General features: G+C 46.6%; 1 protein-coding gene across 10 annotated transcripts in view; it reads left to right on the top strand.

Moving 5' to 3' along the window:
- The window catches only part of LPP (LIM domain containing preferred translocation partner in lipoma), a 387,509-nt gene that overhangs the window by 267,763 nt on the left and 97,253 nt on the right, over window positions 1-22,493 (top strand). The window lies entirely within an intron of this gene.

Here is a 22,493-nt window from a genome sequence, read left to right as displayed (position 1 = left end):
CTCTCACAGCAGGCACAGTGATTATTTGCAATGAAGGATATTTTTGCACCTTTGTATGGAAACTAAGAAAAGACCTCTCTTAAATCTGTGGCTATTCATCATTAAAAGCAGTTAACTTTTAGCATTTATGTAGTGTTTTATATTTTTCAGAGCCCTCCAATGGATCTTAACTAAATTCTTCGCAAAGCCTCTGAAAGGCATGCAGCAATATCCCACTTTTATAGTCATTTCCCCGTACTCACAGGAGGAGAAGGTAACTCAGCCAGGCTCAGAAAGGCAGCAGCCATGTGGTTTTCTCCTCCACCGGTCTGTGTCTTGATGCAGTGTCAGAGGGGTAGCTAGGTGCCTGTGCTGAGGGGGTAAAAAGGTCGCTTCAGAGACAAGAAAATGACATAATTAAGCAAGTCGTACAGTTTTAAGGACGTATTAGTTCTCGGACAGCACTAGACATGAGGAACAGTGCAACAATGCAGCGTCCTGACCTTGGCTGGGTCTAAGGACTTTGTTGGAATTTAGGGTGAGTGTAGCCCACTCCCTCATCTGCTGAGCGTGTGGCTAGAGCATGAAGAGACTATCCTTGCCATGGCTGAAGTACGTGTTTTGTTGCCAAGCAGGGGAAAAGGACAGTGAGATCAGGCATGACTACTTGTATCCTGGGCTTTCCTATTACTGAAGCATCTGCATGTTTTGTAGTGAACCAGATGCAAAGAATGGGAAGTGAGGATGAGAATAAATGTTGTTGCCCCAGCATTCAAGGTTATGCAGCCATTTTCCACTGGTGTTCAATCTCTAATGGCTCATTTGACATTTGGTGGCCATGTTATCCCCATTCAGATTTAGAAGGCTGTAAAACAAACTCGTTTATGAAAGGAGGCAATTTGCAGCTGGAATCAGGGTATCTCTGTATGGTAATTCCAACTGTTGGGATTTTATGAGACAAGAAACTAGGAACAGAAACACACAAACACCCAAGAAAGCCTTAGCAGATATGACACCATATATATCCAAAGTCCAAATACAGAAGATGTATGGAATGCTGTTTTAGCAGTGAGTTTGATCTGTCCTATGAAGGCACATGGAGTTACAGTGCAGTTTACCATTTTGTGATGTGTATAGAGGGCCAGAGTAATGTCAGTATAGTTATATTAACTTTGGAGCAACTATGTTGATTTAATAAAAGCTGGGAGTATAGATCAGAGGCTAACACAGTGTCATCCGAGGTTCTCAAGCAACAGCTAGGAGACTGAGTAAATCACTTAGTAGCTTCTTTATTTGGTTACTCCCTGCCTGCCTAGAACAATTACACAGTGAACCTAATTCTGGCGTTAGAGTGGCTTTACACTTAGCTTCAGGGGAATTGATACCTTATGCACACTGGTACACAGGAGACCTTGGACTGTTGTATGCTTAACACTTCTCGATACTTTCTTTTGTGAGGACAGAAGAGACGTTGATTACATTAGAAATTCTGAGCAAACAGATTTTACTTGCTATATAAGAAGGTACCCATGGTAAAGAAGCGTGAAGAGGAACGCAGTAAGAGAACCACTCAGGTGAATGGCACCCCAGCGTGGATATCCATCCACCTACGGGGGGGTTTGCTGGGGTGTGCTGATTGGGGTTAGCACCACCAGCAATGTGGGACCAGTCAGGAAGGACACTGGGCAGTACAGGTAGGTAGCAAAGGTGGATATCAGAACAGGTTTGTTGTGGACATGCGTCCTTACAGATACAAAGTAGATTTCTGCTTAAAAAATTGAGCCAGCTTTACAGACATATATTTCTCTAAGACTTCTTTCCAAGCCTACTGCTTCTGATTTTTCCCAGAAGGATTTCTCTGTATCTCACATCCTATTTTTCTTGGAGAGAGTTTTTTTCCTGTTTCTCTTATGCGCTGCGCAAGAGGCAGCTGTTCACTCCTCCTCAATGATGAATATATACAGGCTCTGTGTATGAGGCTCAATATACAAGGTCCAGAGCGTTGTGATGACAGTGAGCAAGGCAGTCTCGCTCAGCTTGTCCTGATGAGAGCTTATTGCTGATGGTTTCATATCTGCTCATATCTGCCTCAGCTGTTCTGCAGATGCCTTTCTTCCCCGGCACTGATTTTCACTTGAATTGCAGGAAAGCACGATTCCTTGGCAGAGGTGCACAGCTTTCCTCGGACCTGTGTGATTGCCACTCAATAGATTTAGCCTGGCAGAAGCCCAGGAGGTTTGAGTGCTGGGAAGACCGTGAGGATTCGTAAGTCAGGGGACTACAGGAACGACTGTAAAAACCTGCCTGTCAAAAAGAAGCTGCCTGGCACTTGTGTGGCTTACATTCAGCCTGGGTTCTGCTGTGGGTTGTTAAACACCCACATGCACGTGTATGTAGGCATATAGCAGCTGCGTTATTGCACTTCTAGAGCTCTACCCATGTTCTCAGAGTTAGGTTCACTGCCATCACCCATGTTTTCTTCTCCTTTTGTGCATCCTATCCGATGAGTTCAAATCGCTGTAAAGCCAAGGACTGCAGCTTACTGCGTTAAGCCGAGCATGGGCAATGAGAAGTGTTCAACCAAAACATGGGTTAGTCTAAGTGGCTTAACATCAGTCTTTGGCACACTGACCAAAGAATTTGTCAGCATGGTTTTGACAGCTTGAGCCTTGTATTCCTTTCCTATCCCCTTGGAGTTACCAAGGGTGAACTGTCCCACACAGATCTCCATCTAAGCCCTCTTGCATCAATACTGATGGCTCATTCATGGTGGGATCTTGAAGTCTGCACACAGGGGACTTCTGTCTGCAAGCAGTGAAGGACTGAGTAAGAATGCCTCTGAAGAGCTGGCAGTTTTCACGCAGACGGGGAAATCAAACCTTGCTTGGGTTAATTAACATGCCCAGGTCCAAAGAGTGAGTTGGTGTTGAAGTGGGGAAGTGAACCCAGGGGTTTTGACACGCAGTGGTCTGTGCTTCCTCTTAAAAGGAGAAGTTGCGAAGGCACCTGTCAGGTCTGAGGGCTGTTGTGTGAGGCCATCCAAACTGACATATCCAAGTTTCAGGGAGTCTTTGGGTTTTCCTTTGTGTTCCTGACATGCTAGATGGTTAGAGAAGCTCTGAGGGCAAAGGGCACATCCATGCGTTGTCCTGGGAGCTGCTGGGCACCAAGGGCTGGCTCTGGGCGAGGAGCTGGATTTTCAGTGTCATTCAAGTGATCCTACTGAATGACATTTGCCTCGCTGGCTGGGATGCACAGTCACGGGGCAGTAAGCAAAGCAAACACGTATGGTTGTGCGTGTGTTTGCACATCAGAGCCAAGCGGCCTTGTCTGCGTGTTTCAGATCACAAGGGAAAGGGCACTGCTGGAGGTCACCGGCCTTCCTTAGCAAAAGGTGATTGATTGTATTGTTTATTAGGGTGCAGCAATTTCTACACAGCATCTAAGTTTTTATCCCTACCTTGTCTTAGTCCAAAGACTACAGCAGCCTAGCAAGTGAGCAAGCCCACAATGGCTGCTGTGGGTGGCGCTGGAAGAGCAAACCTCCAGAAAGGCTTTGAGTGTAGCTCAAGGCATAGTCAGCCCTGCTGGTTTGCTCTCTTTGTTTTCCATTTCTTGCCACCACCACACACACGTACATGTTGTTCATGAATGTACATGTTCTCTCCTCCTCACTCTGCATCTCCCTCCGTTGCATCTCTTAACATACAATAAATAATTTGTGCAGCTAGGTGGCTTCTGTTGAAAGCATTCTGCTCCTTGCAGGGTCGACCTCCAGTATCTCCCTTCCTTGCTGTTCACGTTTTAACAACACAGCGAGGCAACAGGTCAAGGCCAGGGCCAGGTCTCCATCATGTTTCATGCTCTGGTGACCCAGCAGAGTATGGCCTGGTTATTTCTTGCAGCAGTGAGTCCCAGCTCGTTCCTTTCCTGTCTCCTCAGCACACTGATCTGTAATACCAGCAGCACTTGCTTTATATATATATATATATATATATATATATATATATTGTTTTTTTTTTCCCCAAGACTGTTAGACTCAGCAGTGCCTGCAGTCCCGTGTGTTGCGGAAGGCCATTGCATATATCCACAGATGTTTGGCTCACTTTTTCCGGGTTGTTTGCAAATCCACTGGTGTCATGTGCACAAATCAGCCTCTCTAGAGACCTGCTCATTTTCCCATCGGTGTGGGAGCTGTTTAGGTTCCAGTCTTTCCTTTCTGAGACTTTCTCATCGTCATTCAGTGGCTAGGGAGCTGCTGGCTTTGTTGAGCCCTTCTGCTCACTTGTGCCGGGCCACTGGCACTCGTGCAGCGGGGACGGTTGGTGTGTGTGTGTCTGCCCTATTGTTTGCTCCTGTCACACCACTCGTCCCTTAATGCCACTGCTCCAGATGGGTGCCAGCAGGAGGAGGACAAGATGTACCACACCGTGTGAGACCGCACGCAGAGGTCTCAGTCGTGCGAGGGAGGAGTTCATCCTGCCCTTTCAGCGACTGTTTAATGTTCACAGGAATGTCGGAAGTGCTCTCCTTGTTCTTCGTGAGCTGGGCACTGGCAGCAAACAGTTCAAATACCTGCGTGTAACTCTGCACATGAGGCCCTGCGTGGTATGAGCACGTGGCTGTTTTCGGATAGGTCTTCCCTCTGTGCGCATCGTGTCCTCAGTGCCGAATCGGTTTTGAGCCAAGAAGCACTTACTGATCCCACCAAAAGCTCCCTGACCGACTGAGACAAATCCACCTTTGAAAATTGAACTAATGCAATGTGATGACTCAGAAACATCAAGGGATTTTTTTTTGTTTGTTTGTTCTGAACCACAAATGATCCTGTCTGAGGTTTACCTAAGGTCAAGCTACGAACTACAGAGCCAAATTTCGACTGTGCTCATGTTTGGGGCTCAGCTCATTATAAGGAGGGCTAGTCCTAAACTGGGATACATAATCAGATCTGAATTTCGCTTCAGAGCCAAGAGCTGCTCTGCAGCTTCTACAGTTCTCTATTTTCTGTAAAGTACGTATTAATATTCAGTGTAACACTGCCACATTGCTGGTAAACAAGCAAATCCCCAAAGTAAACACCAATAAAACAGGAAATCTTTGGGCAGGATTTAGTTTATCGAAGTTTCCATGATTTTTTTTTCAATTATTATCTTTATTCTGATGTTGTCATCATCATCTTCCCGTGGCTGGTGATTGACTCTGCACAGATTTCTTCTCATATGAGCTATATGCCAGGTTTTATCAGTATTGTGTGTCAGGGAAAAACATGCACCTGATTTGGAGGGAAGTCCTGTTCGTGCATGAAAATAAAATAAGGCTTGTGTAGTAGATACAAATTGGATTTGTTTTCATCCTCTGCCTTAGTTTGAGTGTAGTATTCATGTGGGGATAGGTGGTGCACATTTCTAGTGCAAAACCAGTTTGTTTATCTTCCTAAAGTCAGTGAAAGGAGCCGCAAAGTAGCTGACAGTCCCAGGGAACAGTGAAGGAGGATTTTTTGGGCCATGTTACATCTCAGGCTGGGGAATGCAACTTTTGCTTTTTGTATCTTCACATGTGATCTTGCCAAAATTTCTAGCGTGCTCATAGCTCTCTGTCTTCGTTGCTGCTTTGCTTTTTTTTTTGACTTGTGATCATCTCAGCTTCATTAATAACAAGTAACCCCTTTCATCACTCTGTCTGTCTGTTTATTTAGAGCTTGACCTTTTGAGTGTTTGTACTAACAGTTTCTCTTTGTGAAATGTTCAACTGCTGAAAACAAGTTCCAAGAAAGGGAATGTTATTTTTCTCTTGCATACTTGCAACGTTCAGAAGATGTGCCCGCGCACCTGCTTTTCAAAAGGAGCGCACCCAGCTGCTCTTGCCTGTTTTGGGGTGCCCAGAGCTTAGGAGATGGTGCCCTGCGATGAATGTTAACAATTGTAATTTGATCTGGAAGGTAGCGTTAGGGTGTATTGGCAGCAATGATCACAAGGGGGTCAAGTACTTTGTTTTGCATCTCCTTTGAAAAATGCTCTCAGGGATGCATGACTAGACATGGTTTATCCAGAGCTGGCTACATGCATGAACAGCATTATCTACCATTTGTGGGGCTGGCTATGAGAGAGATCCTGCAGAGCCTTCAGCATTTAGAAGAACAAGAACAATATCGTCTCTCTATTACCTTATAGCACCTGAACTGCTATAAGGTGCTGAGATCTTGCAGTTCAAAAGAGCCTATACATTTCTAGTTTTCTGTCATCCTTGGCTACAGTCAGAAATAAAATGTAGATATATAAACAGGACAGCGAGGTCTTGGTGCAGCAGTCATTCTAGAGGTGAACATCCTGCCCTTTGAACCATTGATACAAGTTCCTATCCGAAGGCAGAAGGCTTCAGCAGGAAAAAGCAGAAACTCTGGCCAAAGTAGAAGACCTGCCTGGCTGAAAAAGCACAGAAGCCCTATTCTGCCCAGAGCCAACCAAGGCTGGAAAATGAAAGACACAAAGAAAGCAGGATATTAAGGATTTGTGTCTACCGCAATCAGAAGAAGGTTTGAAATGGGTGTTACACAGGGCCATGCTTTAGGTACCCCAGTGTTAGGAACTAGGGTAGAGTGACTCTGAAGGGTTTTGACAGAGCTCTAGCATGCGACTCCTCTGCTAAGTGTGTGAGAAACAAGAAACCACAGGGAAATGACTGCAAACCCCTTTGTCAAAAGCTCTGAGAAACTTTCCAGTCTATGTCTTTTCCAAACCGGTTACATCAACCATTGCTATTCCTAAAACTTTAACACTACAAAACACAGCACATGTGCAAGCTGCCGAGTTGCTGTTTAATGAAGCACTATTGCCTGCAAGCCCGTTTTTACAGGCACAGGGCTTGCACTTTGCTTTGGGTGCTAGAGCCCAGCCCTGAGCTTGAGAGACTGAAACACCTTCAAGTGAGGGGCAATCCTTCTGCTACTTCTGCACCTCATTTAGCAACCCAGATGAAGTTGCTAAGACTGATCAGATGAAAGCAATGGTCAATTTCCACCTATTCGGCCCCAAGAAGAGCCATGAGAAGTTAGACTTTGTGGTATGTGGTGTCACCATTCGGCTGCGCCGTCACCTGCACTGCTGTAACCACACGGTGCAGGAAACAGCAGTGCATTAAAAAGAGAAAACTTGCTGCTCCCATCACAGTCATTTCAGACTCTAAGCCTGGTCTGGCCATGTCTTCTGGTGCATAACAACTTTCACTGGCTGCGGGTTCTGGCAGCCGCCTCACGCTCAGGTTTCTCAGCATTCAATCTGTTGATTAAGAGCCACGTTTTATTTAAGTCCCGTAGGATTTGCAGCTGGCCAGAGCTCGTGCTGCAGCATGTGAGTGCTGTGCCTTGCAGGGCCCTGTGACCCTGCCACGAGAGCCAGTCACCTCCCCGGTGCCACCTGCCCCGTGCCCTGACCCGAGGCATGGCCAGGCCCTTCCCCAGTCAGTAACAGCCTGGTGCTGCTGCCCGTTTCCCAGTATGTCCAGCATGGCCTGTAAGGTTGCCGTTCATTCTCTTCCTTCCCCTTAATTCATTATTTCTGCGACTGCCCAAAGCATAGTGCCTTTCTTTGAACTCGGTTAGGTTAGCTTTGGCTTTGCTCGCTGCATTTCTGCCACCTTTTCCTTCAGGTTATCAGTTCGCACCCCAGCGTCCATGACTTAGTCACTTCTCTGCAGCTTCAGTCGCTCCTTTGCTGTGCTCCTCACCCTTCTCCTTTTTGACACCGCCTCTGTTCAGGCTGCTGGCTGGACCTGTCACGACTGCCACAGCTTGGCCTCATCAGCTTGGACATCCGCGGCCTGCTTTTTGGTGACAGGGAGGACCCACCACTCCCCCCCTGCTGCTGTCCTGTGCTGACAGACATGCCTATGGGGCTTGGTTTGGTACAAAGTCAAGCAAATGAAGCAGCAAGATTCTTAAGAGTGGATATTTTGGGGCCTTGGGGTCATGATGTGGGGACAGACCAAAGTGTTTAGCACCCAACATGCCACCAGGGTCCAACAATCTGGTTACCATCCTGACTCCGATCCATCAAAGGACAGCGGCTCTATAGCACAGCATCCAAGCCACCCAGCCTCTGCCCTGCTTGCTTTTTGGTGGTGTTACAGGGAAGGTGCTTTGGAGATGGGCAGTCGTGGTAGCCCAGCTCTGTGCGTCCGTGACCTTTGTTAGCGATGGGGCATCACTTCCTACATGCCCTGTCCTGCGGCAACGGGGAGTGTGGAACAAAAGAGGGAGCTCTGGCCAACAGTTATAGGGAAAGTCGGGGACAGCAAGGGACTCGGTGGAAAGAGGTAGGGAGAGGTAATAGGGAAATTCCCAGGTGACAGTGGAATATAACTAATAGGTCCTTGCAGCTGTCTGCCCTTTCTGGCTACGCTTTCTGTGTTGACTTCCAGCATGGAGAGCGGCGGGAGAAGCCAAAAGTCTTTCCTGCTGGCAGAGAGGAGCAATTTGGGCATCTCTCTGCCAAAAACATACATTCTTGAGAGAACAGCCAGATGCCTCAGTTCATTGAATCTTAGAAATGTAAAGGCTGCGAGGGACTTAGACTATCTCATCCTGCGCCCGTCAGTGAACCAGATCTAAGTATATCCCAGGGAGCAGCTCCGCTCCTGGCAAAGGCCATTCCGGGTTGGGAAGCATGCTGTTGCTACCAAACATCGCTGGGCTCCCGATCCAGGTTCCTCTTGGTGTGGTGCCATGAGGAAGCCAAGGCTCACCCAGCACACATTTGTCAAGCCAGCTCTGTCAAGGTGTTTGGCATGTCTCCCTGTGCCAAGTTTGATATCGAGAGGAATTCAGGCCTCCGTGGGCCACAGTGAGCTGTGGGGCTTTCAGGAATAGATTTGGGAGAGTTTGAGACCTGGGCTGCTTTGTCTCCTCTGTTCTTTATAAAGAAGGAAATCTGCAGTTCTGTTGCCAAATGGTGAATTTCTTTCTGTGATATAAAATCAAGGCCTTGAACCCTAGTTTTGAAAACACAAGTTGGAAGTAGATCTTTCTCCTTAGAAATAACTTTGCAGATAGAGAGTGATAACTGCAGCAGTGACACAGCTGTACCATGTAATGTCTTCTTTCTTCTTTCCTTTAAAGCCAGTTTTTTCTCTCTGGCACCCAGCATTAGGTGTATACATCTATATTTAGGCTACTGAAGAAGCAGCCCGAGGTATGCTTTTCCATGGCACAATGCATTTAACTTAAGTAGGGGCTGCAGGAACACAGCAGTTCTGAAAAGCTGACCTCTGATTTCATGTTTACAAATGCATTTCAAAGCTTGACTTCACGCACGTGAATTTTGAAGATGTTTGACCTAGAGTTCTTTCTCCCTTTCATTTTATAGTGGGCTCTTATCTGGTCATTACTGTAGCAGGTCACCACGTTTATCCCTGAGCAGCGGCCATCAATAAGTGTCAATTTCTAGCAAACGAATTCAGCAGCTTCGGTATTTTTTTATGATGGCTATTTAAAGATGACAAAAATCATAAATCTTCCAGGCTTGTCATTGAGAGTTTATATTGAGTTTGTTGATGAAACAACTTCACAGCTCAGCTGAAGAGGAACTGCAGGGTTTGAGGAAGCAAAAGACTTTTGATAGTGTGCAGCAGTCCAAGAAATTGAAGATAAAAAGCAACTTGCTGGCATTTTGTCCATATTCCTCCTTCCTAGTCAGAGCAAGAGCTTCCCTTCGCATCCCCAGCAGAGCCTGAGCATTTCCCAGCCCGTGTTGAAGCCAGCCACCACTTACACCCAGGGCATGCTCTTAACCCTGGGGGCTAGAGGAGGGGAAGTAAGGCTCAGGGGACAAGAACAGGGGTGAGCACGACCTCCGCGAGCACAGCAGCGTTTCTTGCTCCGGGAGCACTCTCCCCCTCGTCACATCCTGCAGTGGAAAGTTCCATTGCGATATTGTTGTTTTACAATTGCAAGTTTTATATGCTGAGGAAAGTTTGAATCTTGTGGATGTTTTGATAATGGCCAATAAAATCTCCTCCATAAATCTGGTGAATTCCCTGGTTTCTGTTTGCATTTTCATCTTTTGTACAGGCCAATGGCTCTCATTGGCGCTTATTTATTTTGCAGTCAACGAACAGACTAGCAGAGTTTATGGAGTAATTGCTCCATTATGCAACAAGTGGGAAGGTTTATGGCTCTGGGAAGAAGGAAGATTATAATTGTAACAACTAATACAACTGCTTTAGCAACCACCATAACACTAGTTTGGTTCATAAAACTGCAAATTGGATTGAAAATAAACTGTCTAAAAAGTATGCTTCAGGAATAAACTTCTATTTAACAGAGAGGAACGGTTTTTAGCTGTTTTTAGTTTCTGAAGTTATTGTAGGTGTCATTCCCTTTTTCTTGAAAAGCAGGGATTTGCTCGCCCTCCAGGTTTCAGCCGACTGCTGTTTCTGAAAACAGGTTCTGTAGTAGTATATTTATCAGTCAAAATAAGGTAAAATATAATGGTAGTATCTTTTGTCATAACAATAGTTATTTTGTATATTTTGTATACTCATTTAGTGGAACATTCATTCTTGTGTTTTCCCAAAAAACCACTCAATCTCCAGGGATAAAATCAGACCATTGGATAAATCCAATACCAGACTGTGCTAGCCTCTGAGGAGAAATTACAGTTTGAAAACCTGGTCTTTGGTTCAACTCCCATTGACTTTGAACGAGCCAAAATTTCACCTGTGATACAGTACGCACCTTTTTTTTCCTCTGAAATGAAACTGAGTCAGATCAAAGGCCTTTTGCATCCTTGTATTTTTTATTCTTCCTGCAAATTCCATTCTCATACTTGACCAGAGCCCCAATAAAACATGCCTGCACTAATTCCAGAAACGAGCAGCGCAGAACTGTACACACTTGGTATAGTGTGCGGAGCCATTCCTTCCTTTTTGCCTTGCTGTCTCAGAGGATCGCAGTTCCAGTAGCTGGATGCTCTTCTATATACGAGATGAGTTTAGAAACAAAGTCCCAAGATACAATTTTCTGCATCTGTGTTAGGCACCAAGACGAGTGACTCAATCTTCTAAATGCTGGTCTCATAGCATTTCCAGCAAGCTTCACTGAACTGCACAGCTTCATAATTCAGATGCTGTTATGTGTGTGTGTGTGTCTGTAAATATCTCTACTTTATGTATGTTTGTATACTGTATGTATTGTGTGTGTGTATACAGCACACTCTGGACTATATTCTTGCAGAATCTTGGTCTTGTTCTCCCAACAACTGTTTTTCTGTGGGTACCTAAAGCAGAGCATGGAAAGGGTATGCTACCAGGACTGAGGCTAAAGGAGGGAAAATAGGACATAGCAAGCATGCCCAAGTGAAAGAAGTAATGTAAGTTTAATGCAAAGAGTTCCCAGAGATTGACCTCTTCTGTATCAGGCCTAAGGCCCTTCCTAGGTCTTGAAAGCATTTTCAGTACCACCAGTGCCTCAGATGAGTTTACTTTAAACTACAAGGCAAACCTATAAAGCCTTTTCTGTGTAACTGCTAGAGGATCTCGGAAAACTAATTTCCACATCAGAGTGCAGTGAACTATGACACTTGGCTTAAGAGAGCGCCAGTAGCTTGCTATCCTGCGTGTGGAACAGCACACCGAGCAGCGCAGAGCAGACTGCAGGTCTGTGCTGGCTACAAGCCACGCTAACAATAACGAGTTCTGCAAATGCCTCTCTAGTCGTGCATATTTTAAAACATAATTTTAATAACTGAAGGCTTAATACTATACTTCCAAAGTCTTAATGTTGTTTACACAACATACAAATTAGACCAATTCTGACAAGCCCTGACCCTCTGTCAGGTGCAGTTATGAGCTTGTTCTGTAACAGCACCGGACTTTCAGGAACTGCAATAAACAAACACATGAAATAAAAAGCCCTGTGGTGAACTCCAACCAGGGCAGTAGATCAACTGGAGGCTGTCTGCCTGCTGCAGAGCACCGCTCCATCTTCTCTGATGAATCACCGCCTTGCGAATGGCATTAAAAAACATGAGCCAGAGAGCAAAAAGGGTGTTATCTAGATGTAATGAACTCCTGAACTGACGTGGAGAACGTGGCATGCTGACAAGGTGTCATCAGCTATGAAGCAGGACAGGCCCCCTCACCTCTAAAGCCGAGCGATAGGTATCACAAAAAAACCACTGCTATCTGAAGCAGGATCTGTGGAGCCAGCCGCGCATGGTTGCCCCATTAACATTTCATGTGCAAAGAGATGAGGCTGCGAATGCTTAAAAGTCTCCCAGTGGCTAAACTGCAAGGCTTTTCTATTTTCTTTAATTGAAGACTTAGCACGCAAGCCTGTGTGCGCACATAATCTTCAGCCTGGAGATTTCAAGCTGTTAGGTAAATGAAATATTTCAATGAGAACTTTTGGGGGTTTTGTCACTGGTTCCTGCTAGCCCTTAGTAAATTAGGAATAAATACTTGCAAAGAGAGTTTCATTTTTCTTTAGCACTATTGTGTGATGGCATCTGGACAGATAATGCAGCCACGAAGTGGAACTCCTTTATAAAGAAGTGCAAGTAGGAGCTCTTCTGAGGCTTGCAGACAGAACCCTGCAGCTTCATATCAGTAGTCAGCAGTATTTCAAACAGTGAGAAGATAATGGTCACTCTGAAAGGTGAGAATTGGATTTCAGTGGTGGGATTTCAAAGCCAGGTGCCATTCCAGCAATTGTGACCACAGCTGGCTGCGGGAGAGTCACAGAGAAGGGAGGCCTGGGTCAAATCACTCTTAAAGACTTAGTGCATCTGTATGGTTGTAAAAAAGGTTTTTGAAGTGGAGAATGAATATAATCTTCAACTGCTACCAGGAGGACTTGCTAAAAAGATGCAGGGCAGTATCAGCCAGACAAGTTGTGGACAGATGCCTGATTTTTTCAGTGTATGAGTGCCTACAAAACACAAGTATTCTGCTTCACTTTAATTTTCTTCGCTTGCAATTAAGTGAATGTGGATGTCTCTCGTGCTTTTCTGCTCACCTTGAAACACTGAACCACTCTGGTTGTCAAAGGGTGCTCAGTGGTTTTTAAAAAGCCAAGTTCCTTTGAGATGTCTGGCAGCAAGGCGTATCAGTGTCTTCATCAACTGTTGGTTTAGTTTTTTTTTAACGTGATTCGAAGTGCTGCGAGGTGCTAATCAACTTATTTTTTAGTCTGTCCTGCCCTCTTGTGAAACCAGATGTTGCGCTTAAACCCTGAGAAGGGGAAAGTGAACCCAACCAGTGTTATCTGTAGATGAGAAGCTTGCAAAAAAAGTAATGCAAACTGCACAAATGGAGAAAAATCTGATAAGTCTATGGTCTAAGGCATTCCTTCAACACAGACAAGCCTTTAAAGGCATGTCTTTTTTAAGTGCCACCCCACTGTAAATGGCTCTTGCTAGCCACCAACATCCACTCTGCCGCTCAGCTGAGCTCCAGCTGTTCAGATCCTTCCTGCTTTGTGAATTAATGTAAGGGACAAATGTAAGGGACAAATGTAAGGGACAAAAGCTGTTGAGAGAAGAGACGAGGAGAGGAGGCCGGGCAGCCCTGCGGCTCGCACGCAGCTGCCGGCAGCGGCTCTTTCAGCATTGGACAGAGCTCTGCAGGGCGGCCGGGACAGGACGGGAGAGCGAACTCCCCGGGCTGTGTCGGGCACCAGAAACACTTCCAGGGGCATGTAGCATTGGGCCAGACCTTGCTGAGATCTGGGAGAGTTTCATCACAGGTAAAGCAGCACCAGTGAAGAAGAAATCACAGCAGCTTCCCTGGGGAAAAGCTTCTCCGGAATGTAGTTCTGGCTGGATGGGGACTTCAGGAACGCGCACCTCTGATGATAATTCAGATAACCCAGTGGAAATTTAAATATTCTCTTATAAACCAGTATAAAAATAACACTCCCCATCTGTTTAACTAGTCTTGGTCTGTCTTGTAACAGTTCACTGACCATCTGTTACTGTGGCGTAGAGAGAGACATTATGAATCCACTTGACTGTACGCATTTCAGACTTGGGTTTATTTTTGCTTGCTACTACATATGGACCGTGTTCTGTTACTCTCCATGTGTTTGTTCACAAGGACTTCTCAGCACAAGTTTCCCTAGGAGGGGTGTTTCAGAATGGGGGAAGAAGGAGAAGAAAAGCAATTAATTTTCTACTTCAACAATAATAAATAGTTTCTAATTTGGATCCCGTCTCACTCCCTCTTCCCCCAGCAAGCTGCATGGATGGATGAAGCAGCCAGGGGAGGGTGGCAACTCAGAGACGAGCTGTGCGATTAATGAAGTCACTGTCAGGCGTGCGTAGTAAAACTCAGACAAAATGAATCACTTCAGAGTTCTCTTGTTGGTGTTTCTCCCCTGTCTTCCTCCTGCTAAAAGGTTTTGCAGGTTCTTCAGGCACAATCTCAGTGCTCGTTAGTTCCCATATCCCGCAGGTGCTGTAAATTAGAGTTGAGCTGAGCCAATCTGATCGGTTTGCAGGACCTGCTTGTGAGACATGCTCAGGGTTTTAGCAGTGATGCTTTCAGTAGCCCAGGCCGGAGTAGCATCTGCACCAGGCAAAGATGAGGGAGAAGTGGCTCCTTTCCAGGAGCAAGCAGCCTTTATGGAAAGGGACTGGTATTTGGCCGGGCTTCTGCATGCTGCAGAGCACCATTTGTTGCCACATCTGTGGTGTGCGGCTGTCTTGTTGACCCTTACTGAGTTCAGGGTTGGTGAAATGCATTGGAATCAATTTGTTCTGAAGATCATCGTGTTGTCCCTTGTGGACAGCCTCCAGGAAGGGGCTCCACAGTCCCCAGAGCTGTATGGGGTGCTGTGTGACAGCGCTGGCTGTTCTTCCTGCCTCTGTTTTACAACAGGGTAAGTTCATTCATGTCTGTAGTCCTCCTGCTGCTGGCTGGCACGAGGTGGAAGTGAAACTTCCACCGCCTAACCACGTATTAGCTAGGCAGCCATGCATCTGCTAAGTGATTAAAGTAAATATTGATGTAGTCTCCATTCCTTTCATAGAAGCATTTTAGAAAGGCAGTGCAGATGATGCAGAAACGTTCCAGGACTTAGTCTGTACCCATTGCTCATAAAATGTTCCATACTTTCTTTGTAAGCTAGTTTATTTAGACAAGCGACAGCGTTAATTCAGGCATCACCTGATGCTCCAAGAGAATCTGGTTCAGTTCTACATCAGCCAGAAACCATCACGACTCCTTTTGTCAGAAACCCTTCTAGCACACGCAAGTGCTCTGGGGAAAAATACAGCCATGATAAATGTTCTCCTGGGAGAAGTGACACAAATACCTAGATGCAGCCGTACCTCGGTGAACTGCTGCTTCCAGTCTGGGGAAGAGTTTCAGGATCCTACCAGGGCCCACAGTATTACTGACTGTTAAGCAGGAGGAGCGGGCTCCTATGCAGGGTGGCCAAGCAACAGAATCCTTCCCGCTGGGAACTGATAGGGCTTGTGTGTGCGTGTCAGAAAACAATAGCAGACATGTAGACCAAATAGGATTATGGTTGTGCATTAATTATAAACTAATTAACCCCCTTGTTTTTAGGCAAGGCCTACTTTATAAAAATCAGGTGAAAGGATTTCTTACATATATTACTTACCAAAGCTTTGTTAACATCTCACCATCTTTAATCCCTCTCTGTTTTTGCTTGTATTTAGTAATCTATCTGAATTAGCAGTGGTGTGACCCATTCTCTGCAGAGGCCAGGCTGCCAGCTTATAGAAATTACTGAAACGAGGCGCCAAAGTAATGTAAGGACAAATGCCTCCTCGTACAGATTGGCATGAACACTGGAGGCAGCATTTGAGCGTAATATTGACTAATTATTTAACCATGAGTGGCAGCTCTGAACATTGTGTTCTTTTTGCTTCGCTTCCCGCATTTACTGTGAATCTAATTACGAAGGGAACAAGTATTTCTTCTCAGGTTGCTGAAAACACAGCAGCTAGCTTTGGGAAAGTGCATGGGATGCAAAGTGGAGGCAGCCGTGAACTGCGCGTCAGCTCGTTGTTGTACTAGAGCTAGTACTAGCGTGCTTCACTAGTACTCGCTGAGCAGAGCGAGCAGGTGTTGGTGGGAATCTGCTCTGAAAATCCAAAAGCTGCCAACAGGAGAAAAATAGATCTTGGACTAAAAATACATAGTTTGAAATGAGCTGCTCGGATTATTGGGAATGTGATTTTTTTATTTATTCTTTTACATTATCGGTTGGTTCCTTTGTTCCTATCCAGAAGGCTTTCTTTTTAATGATAATTCTTCCTGTGATGTCAGCAAGAAGCGTCCTCAGTTGGATGCATTTCAGCAGGGGTCATGTGTATCGGGAGATAAGACCCCTAAGAGAGTAATGTAAGCTTCTGGCATTCACTTTCTGTGCACCTTCTCCCTACTGCAGAGGGGAACTTTTCTGAATTTAAAGCAATATGTATGCGTAGTAATTATCTGGACCCACAGAATGATAGGAAAAAATCTTCAGTTCAGGCTTGAGAAAGCAGATGGCCATCTTATTCTTTCCTTTTCCACTATCTTCTGGCCTCCTCACCCATGCAATGAAAAACAATAGATTTCAACTCCTAAATAGCTAAACCACCAAGCACGGCAGTAAGGAGGGGATCAATTTTTAGATGCAACATTGAAGTTTGTGACACCCTGAGCAATTAAATGTGTATCTAATGAGATTTGAGTCTGATCCTACGTATTCCGCATCCCCTGAGAAAGCAGCTGTCTGATCAGGTGGGTTTGTACATTCAGGTTGGACTCATGACACGGACCTCCATGGAGATTTGCATCCTGGAGTTACCCTAAACAAACCCCTCTTTGCGCTGAGGCATGAAAGCTTGATGGCTCAGCTTTTACTTGAAAAGCATCCTGTTGAGGTGGCCTTGTGCTTCACCGCAGTCCTTTGAAGAAAGTCCGCCTTGACTGTTGGGTTTGTCTGGTTCAGAGGAACATGGTTTTAGCTCAGCCCAGAGGTGAACAGTGAAACGTGAGTGTGTGCATCCTCCCTGGCCACGTGTGTGGTGTTGGGATCTCCAAGGGCACCCAGCTGCCCCAGCTTGTGGGGCTGTCAGCTCTGCCTCTCTGTGACTTGCTGGTTTTCTCTTCCACAGTTAAAAAGGCCCCTTGGAAGATTTTGTTCAGCCCTAAGGCTCATTCAGGGAGTTTTGGGAGGCAGCTGGAGGACAAGTGCCCCACTGGTGGAGCACAGCATGCTGTATTGCTCACCAGACCCCAGCCTCCCCCCTGCGAGCTTTTGGGCTGATGAGCGCAGCAGTTGTGGCAGGATTAGGGTGTCATTGGGTAAAACACCACACTGCTACTGCCTTGAGGGGCATTCTTGGAGGCTGGAGTCATGTGCGGTGTAAATATATCCTCCTACCCTTTCATCTGGAGTCAGATGATGCCAAGCTATTATATTAAACGCTGCGTTGTAGTGTGTACTCTGTGGATGACTTTGTGAATGATACTTTTTTCCACAGTAAATCAGGTGGAAATCCCCTAGCTCTTGATCAGGGTGTTAATACCAACCATATCTCTTGCTTCCTTTCCATTAAGCTTTATTGAGTTAGCTATGGTCGCTACTTGCCCGTTTTCCTCTGTGAGAAATCTACTGGCTCTTTTTCCTGGAAGTGCCCACTGGATGATTTTAACTACAGAGGTTATTGAGCCATGCCAAGACCAAGATGTCAAGGTTGGCCTTGAACATTTGTCTCTGTACTACCGGAAAATTTATTTCGCAAGTAAAATGATTGCCAAAACCCCATTAGATAACTCGATGTCTTTTGTTGCTGGTTATTTCCAAGGTCTGCTACAGGGCTCAGATCCCAAAAATCACTTTTAATAAACTTGCAGTTGCTTTGTTTGTTTGTTTTAATTTAAGGTGCAATTTCTGCAAACACAAAGCTGCACCGCTTTCTCTTTGCCCTTGATGCTGAGTTGGTTGTGCATATTAATTAAGGGCCATTAGCAGAGTAAGTGCAGAGCAGTGCAGAATGTGACTGAGCACATGTGCTGTGCTGCAGTCTGCTGCGTTCTGTGGTGCACCACTTTTTGATGGGATTTGAAAAATTACAGGTGAAAACACACTCTTCCTTTATTAGCCACTATTATTAGAACCATATGGCTTGAGCTGAGGAATAAATTGCGCCTGGCATGTATCAACCTAGCATGTCTCTGCAGATGAATATCATTTTTGAAGTGTAGACTAAAGGGGAAATGAAGGTGGGTTAGTGTTGTTAGCACAAATAGACCAGGAAGGAGATGCTGGCACTGCCTCACATTTTTAAGGCCATGCCACTGGCTTGCTGGAGGATGATGAAGCAGTGCAGGCAAGTTCTCTGTAGGAATGCTGCTGTATTGACATACACTTGCACGCAACTTTTTGTATTCCCTCATAAAGTGAGAATCATCCTTGTTTGTGTAGAGCACAACACGTGATGCAGAACATGAATCCGTGGAGGGTATTTGCGTATTGGCATGCTGCTGCTGGGCTGCTGAGCAAAGTTCAAGATGAGACCTTGACCACCCTTGCCTGGCTTGTCAAGGAAGAAGAATGTGTGCTGTCACACTGCATAAGATCTCTGGTTTTGAGACGAAACATAAATCCTCCTATCTCTAAGCAGCCTAATTGCAAATTACCTGGGCTCAGGGAGGAAGTTAGGCTTTTGACACACTATTTCGTATTTTATTGTTTTGTGCTGCGTGTATTTTGTACAGTACATCATCAAGGTGATGGTCCCTCTTAAAGACAGGAGCCTAGAGTAGGTGGAAGCCACAGATCTGCTCTGCCCTGGAGATTATATGAGTTTCCCCTTGCCTAGAGGGTATGGTGAGTACAAGCACTGTGGACACACAAGACTTGTGCTGTGCAATTACTAGGAAAATGAAATGCTACTTCCTCATTCTCCAGAATTAACTGCATTTAATAGGTCCTCAAACATATACCGTGTTTTCCTCCTTCGTGGGACAAAGAAGTTTGTGAAGCAATCTAAGTCAGTTCCAGATCTGTTCTCTCTTGTTATTTCTTGGAGGTGTATGGGCTTGTTAAGTGTCTGCTGCCTTCAGAGTTTAATTAAGTCCCCGTTGGTACTGAAGGGCATTTGACCAGGCCTGCAGCCTCGGCGTGCAGGTGAGGCTGGGGAAGCAGCCGCTGCTTCACCTTGCATGCAGTGCAGAGACGGGCAGCATCCCGGGGCGAGCAGGATCCCGCTCCCGACTGCCATCCCTCACCCAGCTGCCATCGTGGGAGAGCCTCATCGATCCGGCAGCAGCCACCGCCGGCCTGACATCAACCGGGAGCTAAAAATACCATGGGGCGGAAAGAAATAAGCGACACGTAAATATAAATCCCTAATGCCTCAGTAGGGAGCACTGCATTTCCTAATCATTCAGTCAAATTGTTTAAAGATTGATTAATACTGGAAAGCTTCTCGCTTCCACCTTGGTCACCGGTCTCTCCTTACCGCAGCGCTTTTAGGGGAAGGCAGAGGTTTTCCTTTCCTGCTCTCCTGGTTCTCCAGCAGCCCACCTCTTGCACATACGCCCTTGCTAACGAGGTGCAGCGGTGTGAGCTGCGCTGGCTCCTGCAGCAGCTTCCCAAAGAGCAGCACGTTTGGGCAGCAGCAGGGGGACGGAGGGCACAGCACCGCATCGCTGCCTCCATGCCGGCATGGCCCCCACGAAGTCAGCCTGCTGCCTCACACCACCCGGCCTTGCCACCCACCCTTCCTCATGGCGCGGGTTGAACGAAATACCGCGACGGAGAGAAAATGGCGAAAGTGTTTCTCCCCAGCCCATCATCTGGCTGCCTTTGAAAATGAAAGGCCAGCGAGCTTTCTTTCCTGGGGAACCACGCGCCGAGCAATCGCGCTCCATTGTTGCCGGCAGATTTGTTTTTGCGCACTCCAGCCGGGAGGAACGGCGCTCGCGGGGCGAAGAAGCTGGCGCAGCGCAAGCGAGGTGGGAAGAGGGGAAAGAGCCAGCAAGTGGCAGCGAAATCTGCCGGGGCTTCGCCACGTTCCCTAGCAACCCGCGGCCCCGAGAGCCGCTCGCGACGTCTCCTCTTTATCAGCGCAGCTGCATGCGATGTACCAGCCTCGCCGGGGTCTGGCTCGCGCTATTTTGGGTTTAGAAACCGAAGCGTGTGATTGCGGCGCTGTCATGGGCATAAGGACTTTTGGATTGCTCTCTTGCACAGATGGGAGCAATTCACAGGGAGGGCTGGGAAAGTGACTTTCTGTTCTTGCTTGAATGTTGTCTGGTGCCGGCTAGTAAATACCATCTTGTGGCTTAAAGATGTTGCGATGAGTAGATGAGACAGCTCCCCTGCCGTTCCTTTTCCCTGTAAGGTGGCATCACAGGGATGGGCTCGCATGGATGTTTCTGGAGTAACTCCCTTTCCTGCCAGCTGCTGCAGACACACGTGGGTCTTTGCACGAGAGGCACGCGGAGCGTTCTGCTGTCTGGGGCGCTCGTGCTCATTTACCGCATGCTTCCTGGCCAGGCTCACTGCACCCTGTGAGGCTTTAGTGGGGATTCAGCACCGAGTGCCAGGTGAGCATTCCCAGGAACCTGGACAAGACAAACCTTTCATTTGTCGAACACAAGTATTTACAGCCCACACAGTGGGTCCTCTGAATTCCAGCAACCTTTTGTACCTGAAGTCTAAGCTGGAGACGCAATGTTTTGGAGACGGTAAAAGGAGGGCAGTCACTGTGCCTGTTTAGGACCCAGCTTCTTTGTCATACCACTTCTGAGCAAAGTTTCCTTGATTTAGAGTCTGGAACAAAACCATAAAGCCACTTCACACATGAGCTTCCTTTCCTGTAAGCAGCTTCAGCCCTGAAGATGATCCATAGGGCCTTCAGCTGGCTTTGCTCAGCTCCGTTGCAGAATCTGTCACAACCGTTATCACAATCACAGAAGCATAAACAATAAGGCTGGAACTCACTCGAAGATCTGTCTGCTGCTCAGACACAGGATCAACTCTGCCTAAGCCATTCTTTGGAAATATTTGTTCCTACTCAGAAAAGCCTCTGTCACGGAAATTACAGCTTCTCCCAAGGCAATGTCTTCCAGCACTTTGCTGTCCTCGCTGTTTCTCCTCCTCCACACTGCAAACCCCCTCAAAATGCCTGGGTGATTGTCAAATACGTGTCCAGCACAAGGAGGGGCGTGAGTCCCCTGTTTAATAGTGTAAAACAAATGCAGGGGGGCAGGAAGGGAACATGGGCAGCAGATTACGTAGTTTTGGGGGGAAGAGGGAGGTGTCTGCAAAGAGTTTGAGGTTCACGGCATTTTTATAGATAAGCTTTTGAAATCTGCTTTTTTTTTTTTTTTATAATATGCTACCCTTGGAAACGAAGGTAGGTGAGAAGGAAGGTGGATGAGGCACGCTTGCTGTGAGGGCTGCTCCAAGGGGAAACTGGCTCCTCAAATGGAGCAAGGAGAGAAGAAGCCCTGAAGACCAGCTTGGTCTGATCTGAGAAGTGGTAGTGGTAGTTCATGAAAGCCAGACTGAGAGGGGCACCACAGTTAGCACAAGGGACTTTAGCTAAGTAAGCCCTAGAGTGTCACCTGCAAGGAAGCAGGTTTCAATCACCCATATCCCCAGAGAGAGTGGGGTCTAAGTCTGCAGTGCTTGCTTTTGGTCTGGCAGACTGGGAGCCGGTTTTCTCCCTGCGTTGACCTCGTTGACTCAAATAGTGCCTCTCGACCAGCCTATGTACACCTGAGTACATTGCTCACTTTGGCACACTGAGCTAGACCCTCCGCTGCTGTGTAAATCAGCGAGTTCCCTAGAGCGACTGATTTGCACTGTCTGAAAGTCTAGCCCATCCTCTACAAGTAAATTCTGCAAGCAGAATTATATTTATCTTTTTGTTCTTCCCTTTCAGCCTTTGCTCAGTCAACCTGCGAGCTGCTTAATCATTAAAAAACAGAAGGGGGCTGCTGCTGTTGTTGTGGTTGAACAGGACATGAAAACGTTTCGCGGACAAAGCGAGCTTTTAAATACATCAAAGTGGTCCAGGCACGACGCTGTGTCCTGCCACAGCCCTCGGCCTCCTCAGCTGAAATTGCACATGCCACCGCCTCCTCCAGTGCGCCCCATCCTGCACGAAGTACTGCTTGGCCAATTAGCGGGATAAGTTCGTCTCTAGCCCAGGAGCTATGTGGATAGCCTTCTTCGCTGCGTCTCTGTACATGGAGGAATGTTTTGACAGCTAAACATGGATCTTGTTGAGCTGTCAGTTCTGCTCACTCTCCCAAGTGTTTCTTATTTATTGAGTCATCAGGCTCTTCCTGACCTCCTCAAAGTCAGTCCCAGCCTGGCAGAAAAGACAGCACAGAAATACAGCTCGAGCGTGGCCTTCTGAGCCGGGCAAATTTCTTCAAGCATTTCATGCCTTGAACAGCGCAGATCGTGAGGTCTCCAAGTCAGAGCAGTGGCTGTGCCCCCGGGCTGGCAGTGGTCTTGGAGGCTGCAGCTGGGGAAATTC

This window comes from Anser anser (genome assembly GCF_964211835.1).
Source record: "Anser anser genome assembly, chromosome: 9".
Lineage (NCBI taxonomy): Eukaryota > Metazoa > Chordata > Aves > Anseriformes > Anatidae > Anser > Anser anser.
This window is presented reverse-complemented; position numbering and strand designations above follow the sequence as displayed.